General features: G+C 39.0%; 1 long non-coding RNA gene across 3 annotated transcripts in view; it reads right to left on the bottom strand.

Moving 5' to 3' along the window:
* LOC108166208 (uncharacterized) overlaps nucleotides 1–16,174 on the bottom strand; it is an 82,237-nt gene that overhangs the window by 52,025 nt on the left and 14,038 nt on the right. For all 3 annotated transcript variants that reach the window (XR_001776499.1, XR_001776498.1, XR_001776497.1), the window contains exon 3: nucleotides 4,704–4,798. This is a non-coding gene — a long non-coding RNA (uncharacterized LOC108166208). The remainder of the gene's footprint in view (nucleotides 1–4,703; nucleotides 4,799–16,174) is intronic.

Below are 16,174 nucleotides of genomic sequence, written 5' to 3'. Positions count from 1 at the left end.
GATTAATTTTTCAACACTATAAAAATGAATTTTTAGGGATGTAAAAGTTTGGCAATTAAAAATATATTCAAATATTTTGAGAGTGCATTCTTTTTGAGTCAATATTAGTTATGTATTTTTAGAGTTTTTGTTAGTTTTTTTTTTCCCAGGGGAGAAAGGCCGGGGGGCTTAAATTTTAGTCTTTATAATTCTTAAAGTTTTATTTGAGCATATTAGTTTTTAACATGCTTAAATGTAATACTCACCAATGAGTAAATTCTATATACATTTGTTTTTGAGTATTAATATTTAGCTAATATTTAGCTCAACCATCCAAATAGAAAACAAAATTAGCTGTATTGATTCAATTTTTTTTACTTTACGCTGAATATTAGATTAGATTTTGCTTCAACGCCTCTTACCAAAAGATTTGGCTGAAGTTGATTCAGCTGCTCTCATTATGTTGTGTTCAGTGGCCAGCCGAGAACAGGAACTTTGAGTTGTAGACTCATATATCAACTTAGTAAAACTGTCAGAAGATTTGATAAAGTTTTAGTGTTGGATCAAGAATTTATGTTTGTAGCTTTAACAGGAGGCAGCGCTAATGCTAAAGACTAACTTGCTACAGTATAAAAATGTATATCAGTGGCTGTTAAATATTTGTCCTCATTTTATTTATTTTTTTATTTTATTTTTTATGAAGCATATCAGTTACCAAATGCAACTGTTGAAGATTTTACAATTGTTCCCAGGAGCTTAGGAGCTTTGAGCTACTAACTTTAGCCTTTAGCTAAGGTTTAGCTAACAAACTCAGTTTCTTATCACTGAGGGTGTCATCAAACATCTTAGCTATGGTTGTCAGAAAACGGTTTTACATGACAACTCATTAAAAATAATTTTTAAAGTCTATTATTAGCTAAAACTGTGTCTTAATCATGAAGTTGTTGATATTTTTGTTTGTTTTTAACATGGAAGACAACCCTGACAATAAAATGAAAGGAACCGTTAAAACACTTGTTAGTCCTGAAAAGCACGCCTCTGCAGGAAGTTTCCTTCGGACTGACCAGATCATTTCGAGAGCTGTCACAAGAACCAAAGGCCATAAGAACTTATTGTGAGTGTTATGCTTTTTCTACTTGTAGGAGGTTGGGGGTGGGGAGGCATGCACATTTCATTTGTTTTCTCTGATCCTCCCTTGATGTTCTCACTGGTCTGATTGTACTGCCAAGAAAGACCCAACAGAGCTGTCAACTTATGATAAAGTGGATCAAAGCAAGTATTGACTGTTACGTCTAAAGTATAAGTTACAGAAGAACAGAATAGTTAGAACCTAACCAATTTATTCGAGTAAATCAATTTGAGAAACTTTGTAAATCTTGCAAATTTCACAAGTTCCATTGAGCAGATGTTTACAGTTAAAATGGTTTTCCTTATACAGAAATATTAAAATCTACCCCAATAAAATGTTTGCCAGCTGTTTTGATTCAATTCTACAAGTTTGCTTCATCAGTCTGCAAACATTTCATAAAAATCATTTAAAAAAATATTCCCATGGTGGAGCTAAAATGCATCTGAAAAAAATCGTGAGGACTTCTGATGATTACAGGAAGACTAACAGGAATAAAGAGGTTTGTCAAGGGGAGAACGGCTGCTTTGGAAGGGCCAAAAGGTTTATCTGAAGCACATTTGATCCTTGTCAAAATATATTGATTCTTGTTCTTTCAAGAGACACTTGATGTCTTCCTTAATATCTGACTGGCCATCTGGACTGACTGAGGTACGCAGCTTTCTTTGCTCCAAAGATATAATATGTCAGGAAGTCAATACGAACTTTGGAACCGATTTATTCTTTAAAGCCTGGACTCTGGTTAGGCCACTCTTTGTGTGCCAGCATACGTGAAGCAGCCAGTTTACAGTACATTGCATATTCTGCTTGTGAGCAGCGTGTCAGTGGACAGGAGTGGACGGCTGGTGGCTGGGCCCGGGGTTTATGAATCTGCCCACAGCCACAATCAGTGCAAGCTAGTTTCCTTTGGTGTATCCAGAGGTAAATAATTTATGGGAGGATAAAAGCATTTGTGGTTGAGAGCTAGACAGACAGACAGACAGACAGTAGAGGGAGGCCGGCTGTGTTACCCCCCCCCTTAACTAAACCCCTCTCCACCATCTCTAGTGCCACCTCCCAGCCCATCCACCCCTGCCCCAACCCTGCACCCCCCTGTGTGCCGCGCGGTGGCCTTGCACGATACCTCCTTGGACGGCTGCTTGAAGTGCAAATCTGTGTTCCAACTTGTTCCCGGTGCCTGTCAGCATGTTTTCTTCTTGTCAGCAGCGATTGAGTGTGGGCCCGTGTCACCCTTGTACTGCTGCTGTAACAGGATCATTGACAGGCCAGTGACACTGCCCAACCGGATAATGGAAACCTATTGATTTTTCTTCTCCTCCCCCCCACCACACACTTTTTTCACTCAAACAACGTGTGACACTTTTGAATAACTGGCCAAAGAGCAGGTCGTGATCAATGCTCCCGACCTTTGAATTGCTGCTACTCCACCAACTGAACCGGGGAAAAATAAAGGACAAGGCTGGCTGGCAAAAACAATCCTGCTGGGGAAAAAAAAACTCAGCATCTCACAATTCTGCATCATATGTCAAGTCAATTACAGTGAAATGCGAAAGTACTCACACCCCTCAAACCCTTTTTTTTTTCTTTTTAACATTTTTGTCATGTTACAGACACAAACCTTACTGTGCTTCAATGTGATTTTCAAGAAATTATTATTAGAGGTGGGCTGATTGATCCAAAATATCGATACTAAAGGCGTATCAGTATCGGTTCAATGCAAGCATTATAAGATTGATCATTCAGTTTCAGATTCCCTCTCAACTCTATCTCAAAAAAACTTGATTTGCTCTCACATTATACTTTTTTGGTCTTTGTTTTATAAAAAATATTGGGACATAAATGTGTTTTTCTGTTGTTTTTATCATGTTAGTATGGCATTAAAGTATTTTGTAGATACCTATTCATTTTATTTCAAATCTGTTCTAGATTTTGACAAAAAAAATTTAAGGAAAAACCACAAAAACCCCACAAAGGTCAAAAGTTTAATAATATATCAAACTTGCATAAAAAGTATCGTAACAGTGACTCTGATGATGTACGTACTTGGTATTGAACCGATACAAAAATATCAGAGACTTGTAATTATAAGAACAGTCAAGAGAAAAAAGAAAATTCGGCCTTTACTTTTAGTCTAAAAAAATGTAAAATGCATTTCTTTTCATCCCCTTTACGCCGACACCCCTAGATAAAATGCAAAGTGCAATACAACTCACCAGTTTGGTCAACAGAATCCCCCTCTGAGTAATTTAACCTCTAAATGAATGCAGCTGTTCTGTGAAGAGGTTTGATGAAGAACGAGACATTATGGAAAAACAGCAAATATGAAAAACTAAAGACGTTCTATTTGCCACGAGGCACAGACCAACACAGGAAATATGGAGGAAGGTCATATTAGACTAAAACAGAACTTTTTAGCCTACATTTAGTGTCCTTTGTGTGGAGGAAAAACTAACATCCTGAGCACACCATCCATCAATATGAAACCGGGTGGTGGCAGTATCATGTTGTGGGAAAGTTTTCTTCAGCAGGAGCAGAAAGGCTTGTCAGAGTTAATAGGAAGATGGATGAAGTTCAAAAAACAACAATAATGAAAGAAAACCTGCTAGGAACTAGCCTAAATATTCAGTCGCAGACTAAATGAAATGTTTTAATTAGGCCCTGGATGCCAACATGTTAATTTTGATTTTTGAACCAATTTTTTTTGGCGTGTTTCTGGTGCCTCTGTAAACCTGACCAGCAGCCTCCAATCTGATGGTTGAATAAATCTAAACAGAATAAAAACAACACAGATCTTTGAAAATATTAAATTGAAAAATATTTTTGTCAATACAGTTTTTGATTAAATGTTTTTAATTGTGATTAAATAATTACAAACGTTGCAATTAACTGGACTACCACCACTGGTTTTAAAACAATGCATGTTTATGCGGTAGAGTGGCCTAGTCAAAGTCCAGACCTAAATCAAAATTTTAAACCATGCATGATTTGAAAATTAATGTTCACAAAACCTCTCCACTCCTAACTAATTCAATTTGACTAAAAATGTCAGTCCCAAAGTCTGGAAAACCTGAAAACTGTTGTAAAAGTTGGATCGATAAAATGTGTTCATGATTGTAAATGCACACCAAGTTAAAAAAATAAACAAAAATAAACATTTCCATCCACTTTATATTTATGCACTACAGAGTGTTGGTCAACACATTGACTCCTGTGCTTGTAATGCAACATAATGTGAAAAAGTCCATGGGGCGTGAACACTTTTTCCCCTTCGTTCTGATGAGTCTAATTGGCAGGAGAGGTTAGCCCTGAATTAAATGCAGGTTTTCCTCTGTGCCCGTGTGTGCACAGGGGTTAGCGCTCCCCGCTTTAATGGAGAACTCTCCAGAGAGGAGGCCTCTTTGATACCCATGGCGATGATAAGCATGCATTGGCTGCCTACTATTGGACGAGCCTTGGCAGATGGTGAGTGAGGGTCCTTCAGAAACACATATCTTTCTGTCAGCCTTGTTCCTCCCTCCCCATCTCTCCCTCTTTAGCCAGTGGGATAATGAAAAGCCCGATTCTGGTCATGGCTAACTCAATCTCATTATAATCTCACCTCTTTTTTTATTCATTCAGCCCCATGGGATGCTGTCTGCCAGCGATGTGGCTTTCAACCTCCAGAGAGAACATCTTTTGAAACAGCCAGGAGACCTAATGAAGTCACAGAGAGGCACAATTATTTCCCAAAGAAGGAGCATTAATGTACTTGGAAATTCCCTCCGGAGAAACATGACGACAATTGGTTTGTACAGCTTTGATCGCTGCTTTAAATACTGCCCAAGATAAACTGCAGGGTTAGCCCCCTTTGCCACTGGTAAGTAGGAAAACCCAGAAGTGGCTACCACGCATTAGATACATCAAATACTTTGGCTTTTTTGGGAGGGGGTGTGGAGGAAAAAGCAATCAAAGTCCTTAATCGTACACAACCTTTATAAATTCCATTTAGGAAGGAATAACGGGTCCGAAGGGACGCTGAAGTATACACGTCTCACCCAGAAGAATTGCAGCAAAAAAATATTGCTGCACATAACAAAGTGAAATTGGGTTTGCGAGTTGCGGGGGAAAGAGAATGATTCATTATCGCATGAGACACCTTCAGACAACTGAGCGCAGCAACTCCAGCTGCTGCTAAGAGTTGCATCTGTGCACCGTAATCACAGACACTTTCCCTTACATTAATTATGAAATTGGTTTTTAGCTAAGAAAATGAGTGTGATGCATGAGGTTGTTGGCGCCCCCACTCGTAGTGCAGATTAGCAGATGTGATACATGATAAACAGCAGCCAGTGTTAAACTGCATTCCACCCGAATCCATCAGGAATCCAGCTGGTACGCTTACCCGTTTGGAGCTTTGTTGGGTTTTTTTTTTCTAAAACTCCTCCGTGTCTGCTACGAACAGAACCGCCAGATTTTTATGAGTCCGTCTGGATCAGCTTCGACGTGCTACTATGGCCATCTTTCACAGATATTGCTGTTTTTGTTTTTTTCTTTGGAACTTTGTGAAATCACAACGATCCGTCTATTATCCCCCATCAGACACCTGGCAGTCACCAACATCCAAAGGAATAATTTATCACCGTGTTCCTCGTTAAGACCTGAATTTACAGTTGAAGAAACGACAAAGTGGGTTCAGCTGAGCTAGATTCCACCAGTGACTGAAAGCACAAACATTTTAATTAGTCGACATCAAGGTGTGAATGATTTTATTCAGATATACAGGATTTGATGCAAGACTCATCACAGAAGAGCTAACAAATAAGAAAATCTGTGACCAGCGCCATTGTTAAACATTTTGTGTTTCGATTTTTACATGCTAATAATAATGTAGCGTTACCCAACAGCATGGGATGCATTTCCACTGTTATGCTGATGATGCCAAGTTATATTTACCCATAAATCCTGATGAATCCTATCAACTAGGGAGATTACAGGCAAGTCTTGAAGACATAAAAACCAAGACAACTCTTGATGTGCTGCTTTTAAATTCTGACAAGACAGAAGTTGTCATCTTTGGACAACAGTCTTTGAAAAACAAACTGTTTAGTCAATCACTTAATGTGGATGACAGTAAATTGACCTCTAGTAAAGCAAAGTGCCTACATCAAACAAGTTTCTTGAATTTCCTTCTTTCATCTCCGGAATATTGCCAAAATCAGAATTGAAAACATTATATCACTCATATTAAAAAAGTTATTTCTAATTCTGTGCTTGAAGCATTTTAGGCAAGAAGAAATGAGTAATAAGAATATTTAGTAAATGTGTAATTTAGGCCAAAATTGTATTGCAGACATTGTACATCTATTTCCATACTTTAGTTTATCAAAAAATGGTAAATTTAAATTAAAGTTAGTGGTTTAGCATGTTAGCATTAGCTTCAGCTAAATACATGCCATGTTTTAGTGTTAGCAAAACTAATGTTTAGAAATAGTGCTTTAGATTTAGTGCAACTAACGTTTTGGTTAGCGTTGCCCACCACTGGATTGTGTATACATTTCGATCTACTGTCTATACCTACTTTGCCATGAAAGTTATGTTTCTGTATTACAGGAGGAAACTGGAGAGGACAGATCCCACACACGCAGATAGAAAACATGCAAACTCCATGCAGAAAAGATCCAGGCCAGGATTTCAACTCAGGATCTTTTTGCTGTGCACAACATGGCTACTTAATGCGACAGTATGCATGGATACATTTGAGCCTGTATAATTTTGTCGGTAAGAGAAAATCAACAAATTCTGACTTTTTAGAATGTTTCCCAGTAGTAATTCATATAGTAACTTCTGCTTGTAAAAAAGGGGTGTTTGAAATAAATTATTAAAAGCCAAATTATTCTAACATGGATGCAAGTTATGTTTACCTTGCATAATTCTTTAGGAAAATATTTAATTAAGCCATTTTAATAATATTGCAGTTTCACACAATAGCAAAAAAAAGTGTTTTATTTTTTTTTCCTTCAAAGCAGCTTTGTAGGACTGTCTTTGAAATTCATGCATTAATTTTATTAGCAATCAAAGCTGTTAGTCCCAGTGTGCTTCGAAGTCTTCTTCCACCTCGCTTCAGTCGAGGCATCTGATTTGCACTCTCCTGTTTGGAAAGTGTTACCGGCAAAGTTTAACACAATCTCGTGTCTTACGGGGGGCTATTTTCACATACAATACACCACCTTGGAAAACCACAGAGGAATCATAAACCACACTCACATCCACATGATGGGGAAAGAAAAATCACAGATCTTTTTCCTCTATGACAGAAAAGTGGCAATGATGCCGCTGTTAAGTGCTGCCTTTTAAAAAAAACACAGAGATTCAGGTTGGTTAAGTAGTTCTCCCAAAGGATGCCTCAAACTTGTCTTTTTTTCCTAATTTTTAATTAAACACAAAAAACTAACAGCAATGCAATATGCTAAATAATGTCTAAGGAACACACATTTTACATTTCTATTATGCCAAATAAGAGCTGAGCTTTAGACTAGAGGTGATTCCAATGTATGTTGACAAAGTGTCGCCCTCATGGTGGCTTGAAAAGTGAAAAGTTAAGTCTCTTTTTGGAAGGAAGCAGCTGGCAAATTTCCAGTCCTTTTAAAACAAAATTCATAAAACAAAAAACTAAAAAAAAAAAAACTATTTGATTCGAAATCCTTTCCAGCATATTTCAAAGTACCTGACTGAAAGTTTGATTTGGACAGACATTAAACAAAATTGTGCAAATGCTGATGATTGGCTTCAAACTCGACATCAAGAGGACCTCATGATTTTTTTTAACGTGAACTTCAAAAGCACTTTGGCAACGTTCTATCCACAATAGAATATTTGTGTGCTTCTTTTTTCATTAATCATGCAGTGTACATAGGATCAGTGTTGGGCTGAAGTGTAAAAATACGTGCTGAATTATTGATCATTGGTCTCCCGGTAATGAAAAGGGGCGATTGTGTGAATGCAAACAGAGCAAAAATGCATTCCACTTCCATAAAGGGTAACTCGTTTAGAGAGGGAACTTTTATAATGTGGTGCTGTCTCTATCATGGTGTGTTTAAAAACATATGTGCAGTATGCTAACACATCTGCTGCCATAAAGATGGCGGTGGTGTTTATCATGGAACTGGCCTGGTCTGAATTGTTAGCTAGAGGCTTTTAAATGCTGCAGGCAGCTTAGTTAGCACGTACGTTTACATTTAGATGATGCCGTTTCAAGAGAGCAGTTCACATCTACATATATATGCTGCGTACATTACCACTGCTGGACAAAGGTGAGTAAGTTCATGTGCATCACTTTTTCACAGATAAATGTTAAAAATTGTGTAATAAAAAAGGGAAATCAAACCGAAAACAGTAAATAATATACCCCGTATATGAGTAACAGCTTGCTAGCATAAAATGCTAGGAAGCCAGCTGCTGTTTTAAAATATCCACAAAGTCTATCTCTGTATCAGAAGAACTCCACCGTTTGCGTCCCACAGTTTGGAAAGATAGGTCTGCTCGAGTCCTGAAGTGGGAGCAAATACAAGCTTCTGACTGGATGACCTCAGGCTATGGATTAGAGTCAAAATAATCAATATTATCAATGCAAAAATGACACTAATTTGAATCAGAATTGATACAAACGGATTCACTTTTGTCCCTCCAAATTGCCACCCTTCTTCAGATAAAAAAGCTGCAACAGCACAGCCACCTCTCTCATATTCGTCATTAGGCATAAGTAACACATTAACAAAATGGTGCACAACTTTGCAATAAAAAAAAGGAAATACAAATAAATATCTGAATTGTAATGTCAACAATTTTTTGTAATTTCGCAATTGAAGAAATTCATGCACCTGCAGGAGGCAGTATTTCTTACTTCTATGACACCACCGCCAGAGCCTTACTTCATGTCAAGTTATGGTCCGTGGTAGATACAGCGAGTAACAAAAATCGAGCTATTTAAGTTCTTTAAAAATAAATGTTTATGTCCAACCTGCTTTTTATTTTTCTATATGTTGATTTTAGAAATATCGCAGAGCTGCAGGGAGCCACAGCTCTGATGGAACAATCTGTTGACAGGACAATTATTGGTCATGCTCTCAAAAAAACATCATGATTATAGCAGCAGTAAAAAGACTGAAACAGTCAAGGGAGTGAATAGTTTTTACACTAAATGTTAGGTTTACTCCCCAACATCAACAGTACTTTGGCATGTGGGGAAGTTTTAAGTTGCAACATTAAAATACATTCAGTGAAACAGCATTTTTGACATAAACACCATCGTTTAATAAACGTCTCTAAATGTTGCTTCAAACTGCTGCCTCTTCCTCTCCCTTGGCTGTGAGAGCCTCAGAGTTTGGCTGAAAACCTCTGCTTGTTTCTGAACAACCAGAATGGTTCCTCCTAGTTTCCCAGTTGCCTGTGGCGTTGCCGGTGTTGTCCCTGAACTTAGCGCCACCCTCCTAAACCTTTTTCTACTCGACAACCACGCAGTTTTCTCAGCATTTCCTCACTGCTTCCCCATGGGAAAGGCCACTTTACCACTACTTCTAGCTCCAACAGTTTTACGCAATTGGGCCGACTTTTTTCTTAGCAGTGCAGAATTTTAGACCGCTTGCACTTGTGAACTTCAACTTGGTGGGTCGGTCTTGTTTACCTAAAAAAAAAAAAAACCTGCTTTTCTTAAAGCTTTCTAGTTAAAGGTAGAAAAAAATCTGCACCTACAAAACATTCTGCTTTGAGCTGCCAAAAGCCCTGCAGTCATTTCCAGCATCCTTTTCTTCCATACAGGTGAGATCACTTGACATATCCCTTTTTTTTTCTACTGTTAGTCATAATTTTCAGTGTTTGTCAATTCTACACAAAGACAAAGGTAAAGGTTGTTTCTAAGCCACAGATTTTTTTTTTCTTGGTACCTTGTAATCAACTTGGTCTGTATTTTAATGAAACAAAAAAAATCAGGCAGACATTTCTAGTCAGCAAATATGTTCATCTAATACAGTTCCTTTCAAAACCATTCATATGTACACGTCTTAGTTCACATCATGCCAAAGATAAGACATTTTGTAATGAACCAACACAATATAATGCATAACTGTGAAGTAGAAGGAATATAATACATTTTTAAAAAGTTTTCACAAATAAAACATGTAGAAAACTGTGGTGTGAATTTATAAGCAGCCATTTTGAGGGTGCATTCACACCAGCCCAGTTTAGTCCGCTTTAATCCAACTCTAGCCCGCTTGCCTAGAAAGTCTGGTTCAAATGCACAACCCAACTCTGCTGCAGACCAAGCAAGCAAACTCTGGTCCATCTACTAACCTAGGTCTCAGTTTGGTTGAAGTGAAATGTGTGAATGCGAGCAGACCGGAGAACGCTCCAAAAGCAGGAAGTAGACTACAGTGCAGGGCATTCTGGGTAAATAAAGACAAAACAAATGTGCAAATCTATGCTAATGGGAGAAGTGGCTACAGCTGCTAAACTTTTGTTTACACCAACCCATCTGTTTTCATTTCATGAAGGAGGAAGTTGCGCTCAGTGTCTTCTTCTGTGGTTTTTGTGTCTTTTCCTTCAATGGCTCCTGGTGGAAGGGGATTTTTGCCCCTCCACAATCTTTTACAGCCTGCAACAGGTTTTCTTATGGATTATCTGGTATTTAGCTCTTCCCATCATCAACGACCAACTTGAGGCAAATTTAAACTGGACTTCTTTTGGTTTTCTGTTAATAGCGACTTTCAATTTCAACCTGTGGATCTCTGCAGCTCCTCCAGAGTTACAATGGGCCTGTCTGTGTGTTCCTTGGTCTTCATGATGCTTTTTATTTACTAAACCTCTGAGGTCTTCGCAGAACAGCTGAGAACTTAGATTGATTCTATTCACTAACCAGGTGACGTCTGAAGACGATCGGTTACACTGAATTTTATTAGCGTGTGTTGCAGTAAAAGAGGACTGAATACACACAACTCTCTTCAGATTTTAATTGCAAAGAATAATAAAAAAGGAAAGTACATTAATACTTTTGCAAGGCACTGTACTGCATTTCCTGATCCTACATTGTCTAAGCATTTCTCCTTTGTGTCTGCTGCTGGAAAAATCCATCTCAAATAAGAGCTGAACAAGATCCGCCCCGTTTGTGAGTCACTCTGCTGAATCAAGGCCGGTGCGTTCAGGTGTGCACCACATTTCATGTGCTTAAAATCTCTGCAGCCTCAGTGTAGTTGCCAGATTTTTGTGCGCTTTGGCGAGCTGGTCAAGATGTTTGAGGCAGTTAAATGCAAAGTGAGGGCACCGCTCTGCTTCAAATTCAGACCTTTAATAGAACTTCTTCCTGCCTGTCTCGGTGAATAATGATTTTCCTCATCAGGGGAATTGCTATCACAGAACAAACGCCTACACTGCCTGCATACAAAGGGCCGTGAAAGATTTCCACTGTTGGGCTGATTATGCTGGCCCTAAATGATACATCATATGACTATGGAAATTTCCTTTTTCCTTGAAATTAACATTGCATGTTCCGCATGAAAAGAAAAAGAAGATCTCACACAAGTTGCTCTCGCTCCAACTGCTCCACTTTTGGACTGGCATTGTTTTCATCTTCAGGGTCATTTCCCTCATTACAGCCTTCCTGCACTGAGCTATAAATACGCTACTGGGAGACTAAAGCTTTGTTCCTGGAAAGGTCTTTGAATGGCATTTCTACATATTTAATACGAGACCGCGAACCCAAAAGATGCATTTCTGTTGCCTGTGTCAACACTTTCAACATCATTACCAGAGCAGAAATATCTGCGGTTGTTGTTAACCTTTTTTTTTCCCCTGAATGCATGGAATGCTTTTTGTGTGTGTTTACTGCACCTCCTGTCTGTTTGGTGCATCACTTCGGTCTCCAGCCTTATGTCACTGGGAAACAACCGTCGTTCTCGCCGAATCCCATCTGATTACTCGAGCATTATCATAAACATCCGCGGAGCTTCCAGACCGTTCTACGTCCCGCCGAGATCTCGGCTTTTTCATTGTCTGTTTTTGTCAACGGTTGACTAATGTGCCCGTGCTCCGCACTGTCACCTGACAGCGCCCAACAGGCCGCTTCAGACTCATTCCGTTCCGGGTGAGACGGTGGCACGTTGACACCTGGCTGCGCGGACCAGTGTTTTCCACGGCGGGCCCCGCTGTGTTCTTCCAAGCGTCTGATTAAAGCTCGCTGGGTGGCGGCAACACCTCGGGGGCTCATGTCCTTCTTCGCTTGCCACGTGGCGTCCAGGACACGGCTGGGTAAAACAGAGCCTTTGTTCAGGACACGGCGTACCTCTGAGGTGGGGTGTGAACCAGGTCCATTAACAAGTGCTCCTGAAGGCAATGAATTGCCTGCGTGGTGAACAGCGGGGACACTGCTGTATACAAATGGATTCGGCTGGGTTCCATTTAAAGGGTTTTCGTGTTCATCTGAGGACAGACCTGCTGCATTGTTCTTCGGGGAGGAAGTGTGACTCTGTAATGGCTCCCGAGTAGGAATCAGGTCGTCAGACGCTGATTTCACGTCTTTGTCCTTTTGTGCGTTTGGCATTGGGTCAGACATGCAGAGAAAGCTCCCAATTTACCAAACACACTTAATTCAAGCTGTAAAGTCTTGTGTTTTAAAAGAAAATGCTTGTTTATCGTTTGTAAAATAAAAACATTTGCATATCAAGCCATGCAACATTAATCGCAATTTATTTTTTTTCCATATTTTAAATGATAATTATGCATTTTATTTATGACTTAACATTTATTCATAGATCTGTGGCAGTAAGCAATAGATCAATTAATCGCATGATGAATCAAAACAAGCTCAATAATTTCCATTTGCATAATTTATCATTTTCCTTTTTCCTCTCTACCAAAAACTGGATCTCAACTAACCCTTTTTCTTTTTTTTTCTAAGGACAATTGTGTTTCTAGAGACTTTATAATTCATTTATTTATTGTTTCTGTTTCATTTATTTATTTTGGAAATTTAAATGTCTTCCCGTTCCAGTGTTATATGTTCATCAGAATTTAAAGTGTACTGATCTTGCATTATTTTGCAATCACCGTTATATTACTTGAAAAGGGTCTCAAAACAACATTATTGTTTATTGTAACTAATTGCGATAAAGAAGGAGTAGCATAATCCACATTTTCAGTTTAGAACATCAACTTTTCAAACCATAAATCTTAGTACAATATTACGCTCTCACTAAGTTGATGTATGAGTTCATAACACAACATGCATAAACAGTAGGGGTACACCGACTGCAGTTTTGCTGGTCGAATGGATATTACCGATGTTTAAAAAGCCTGACCTGCAGATTCCAAATATTGGCCTGTACCTTGTTTTTGTCTGAAATGATGCTAAACATAGCAAGAAAATCGCAGAGTTGGCAACAGATGGGTGACATTTGTTAACTGCCAGTCTATTAGTCAAACCTCTGTCAGGGCAAAGCAGAAGAGGACAGTGGCTGATTTTTAGACCTTTGTAGATTTAAATAAGATCGGTTTCACAAGCAGATCGGCTGATCACCGATCTCCCAAAATTAAGGAAATCGGCACTGATAAATCGATCTGTCTCTGTGTTGCCCTGCGACAGACTGGCGACCTGTCCAGGGTGTACCCTGCCTCTCGCCCGGAACGTTAGCTGGAGATAGGCACCAGCAACCCTCCCGAACCCACCAAGGGACAAGGGTGTACAGAAAATGGATGGATGGCACTGATAAATCGGCTGCCTGATAAATCGGTTCTCCCCTAATAAACAGATATATCATTCTCTGCTGGATGCTGCACACATCGAACAATAACCACTGTCCCTTTTTGAACAGTACATTTGTGAATTGTTCTACATCTAAATAATTTTAATAGCTAATATTTAATACCCTTGCAAATTCACTTTTATAGTGTGGCAATAGGGTATTGTTTTAAAAAAAATGTGTTCTTCAGGGCATTCCCATTGAAATGAGAAAGGTATTATTTTGTGCTGCATTATGATTTTCCAACACCCTCTTACGCCACCTCTATTCACAACAAACCCTGCTGTTAGCCCTGAATACCCTGGCGAGGATGCTTAATTATGTGAGCACACCTCTGGGACACAACCTCCCTGATTCTGCACCAAAAGTTCTCAGTCGCCTGCTAAAATTGACCAATTTCCATGGGAACAAAGTACACCTCCAATGAGATCATATTGCGTCTTATCACTCCGTGATGGTGCCAACCCAGATCCCAGCGTGAGACTGTTGTTGCTTCCATCCTGACAAATTGGCAGGAACACAATCTGTCTAAAAACACAAACACAAACCCCCACAAAGAAAGCGTGCTCTCCTGCGCGCACATTTAGACAACATGCAGATTCATTTAGGACAAGGGATTGAACCTTCAATCAATGTTCAAACCTACCAAACTGATACTTTTGAGTGATTAAGTAGGAAAATAACTGAAAGGTGTACATAATCTCTGACACCCAGCTACACTATGCTGTCCAAAGCTGATTTAGTTTAAAACGTATGCTCAGAGGACTTAATATCCTGGGCTGGTTGCTCTCTACGGGAACCTGCATCGCTAACGAAGTGGTAAATTCAGTGTTAATGAGTGGCTTCACTGTTACCACCTCAGAGGTAAAGCCTCCTGAGCTCCATATTCTCCCCATCTGTTGTGGTGTTGGGAGGTTTGAAGGGAGAACAGACGCTCCACATTTAAAAGCAAACTTCACCGTTACTCCCAAACAGCAGGGTGGCAAAAACCATCAAAATATGTCGGTGGAAAAAAACTTGTAAGGCTCATTAGCAGCCAACTCGCACAACCTGTGTCTATATATAACGAAGAGGGCTTGAGCAGAGAAGCGATTTTTAGAAATGTATTTGCTTCTATTTACCTCATTTAGTCAAAGTTAAAAGGCTGACTTTGCCTTGCCTGAAGATATTTACAGGGATTATGGGCTTAAATACAGCTAAGCCGTATGCACAGATCAATCTGCTACAAGCTTTCACTAACCCTGCCCAGTATCCTTCCCAACACACTTTTTTTTTGTTAGTTTGAAAAACGGAATTTATGGGAAGCTTATGCATTCACTTAGACAATGTAAACAAACATCTCTTGTTCTTCTAATGTTAGATAGTAGTTTTTATATTCTAATTTCCAAATCGAAAGAATCCAAATTTCATATTGTACATGTTCTCTTATAAAGACAATTTACAAGAGAACACTAAATTAAAGTGGACACAAACAGGAGCGCAGTGATTGGTTGTTCCAGTGGGGAGGCGACTCGCCAGCAGTACATGCAGAAAAATACATGCAAAACAGATGTGATCAGTCCAACTTACAACCACAGTTAAAAACACAACCTAAAATCCTTCAGGTTTCTGTCGACCTCTACTGTGAACAATAAAGATAAGCATGTCTTTTTATTTCATAATTGTTTCACAGCAGAGTGAAATTGAGAATTTCATTTGAAAGCAGGTGAAAATAGTTCGACAGTCAACAACCTGCTCCTATTACGACACAATGAGTCCAAAGATCAAACGCTCTATCAGAACCCATCAGAACAATCTGCCATCATTTTCTCTGCATTTCCTGAAAGGCTGCAACCTGTGGGGGATCGAAGATGACATCCTACCGGCCCTGTCTTTTCTAAACCATCAATGCAAGTCACACAATGTGACTATAGTGAAAAGTGGATGAATGATTTCTATTGGATAGAGAGATAGAAACAAAAATTTAAGCTCCTACGACTTTTCTAAAAGTAGTACATTTAGTTCCGAAATATATTATGTAAGTTATTTCTCGGGAAAAAAAAAAAAAAAGATGACAGTGGGTGTTTAATGTGTAGGTGAGCATTACTTTCAGCACTTTGTGCAGGAAAGAGTAAATCTGCTGGAAAAACACCAACACTTGCAAATCATTGGAGCTACAGTCGGGGAAAATAAGAATTTGATACGCCATTGATTTTTCATATTTCCTTACTGACAAAGAATGGAGAGGTGTGTAGTTTTCATTTTAGGTACAACTCCAGAGAGAGACAAAATCTAAAACAATACAGAAAATCAAACTAAGTTTTAC

The sequence above is a fragment of the Poecilia reticulata genome, linkage group LG4 (genome assembly GCF_000633615.1).
Source record: "Poecilia reticulata strain Guanapo linkage group LG4, Guppy_female_1.0+MT, whole genome shotgun sequence".
NCBI lineage: Eukaryota > Metazoa > Chordata > Actinopteri > Cyprinodontiformes > Poeciliidae > Poecilia > Poecilia reticulata.
The sequence above is the reverse complement of the archived record's forward strand: the minus strand, read 5'-3'. Positions and strand labels throughout refer to the sequence as shown.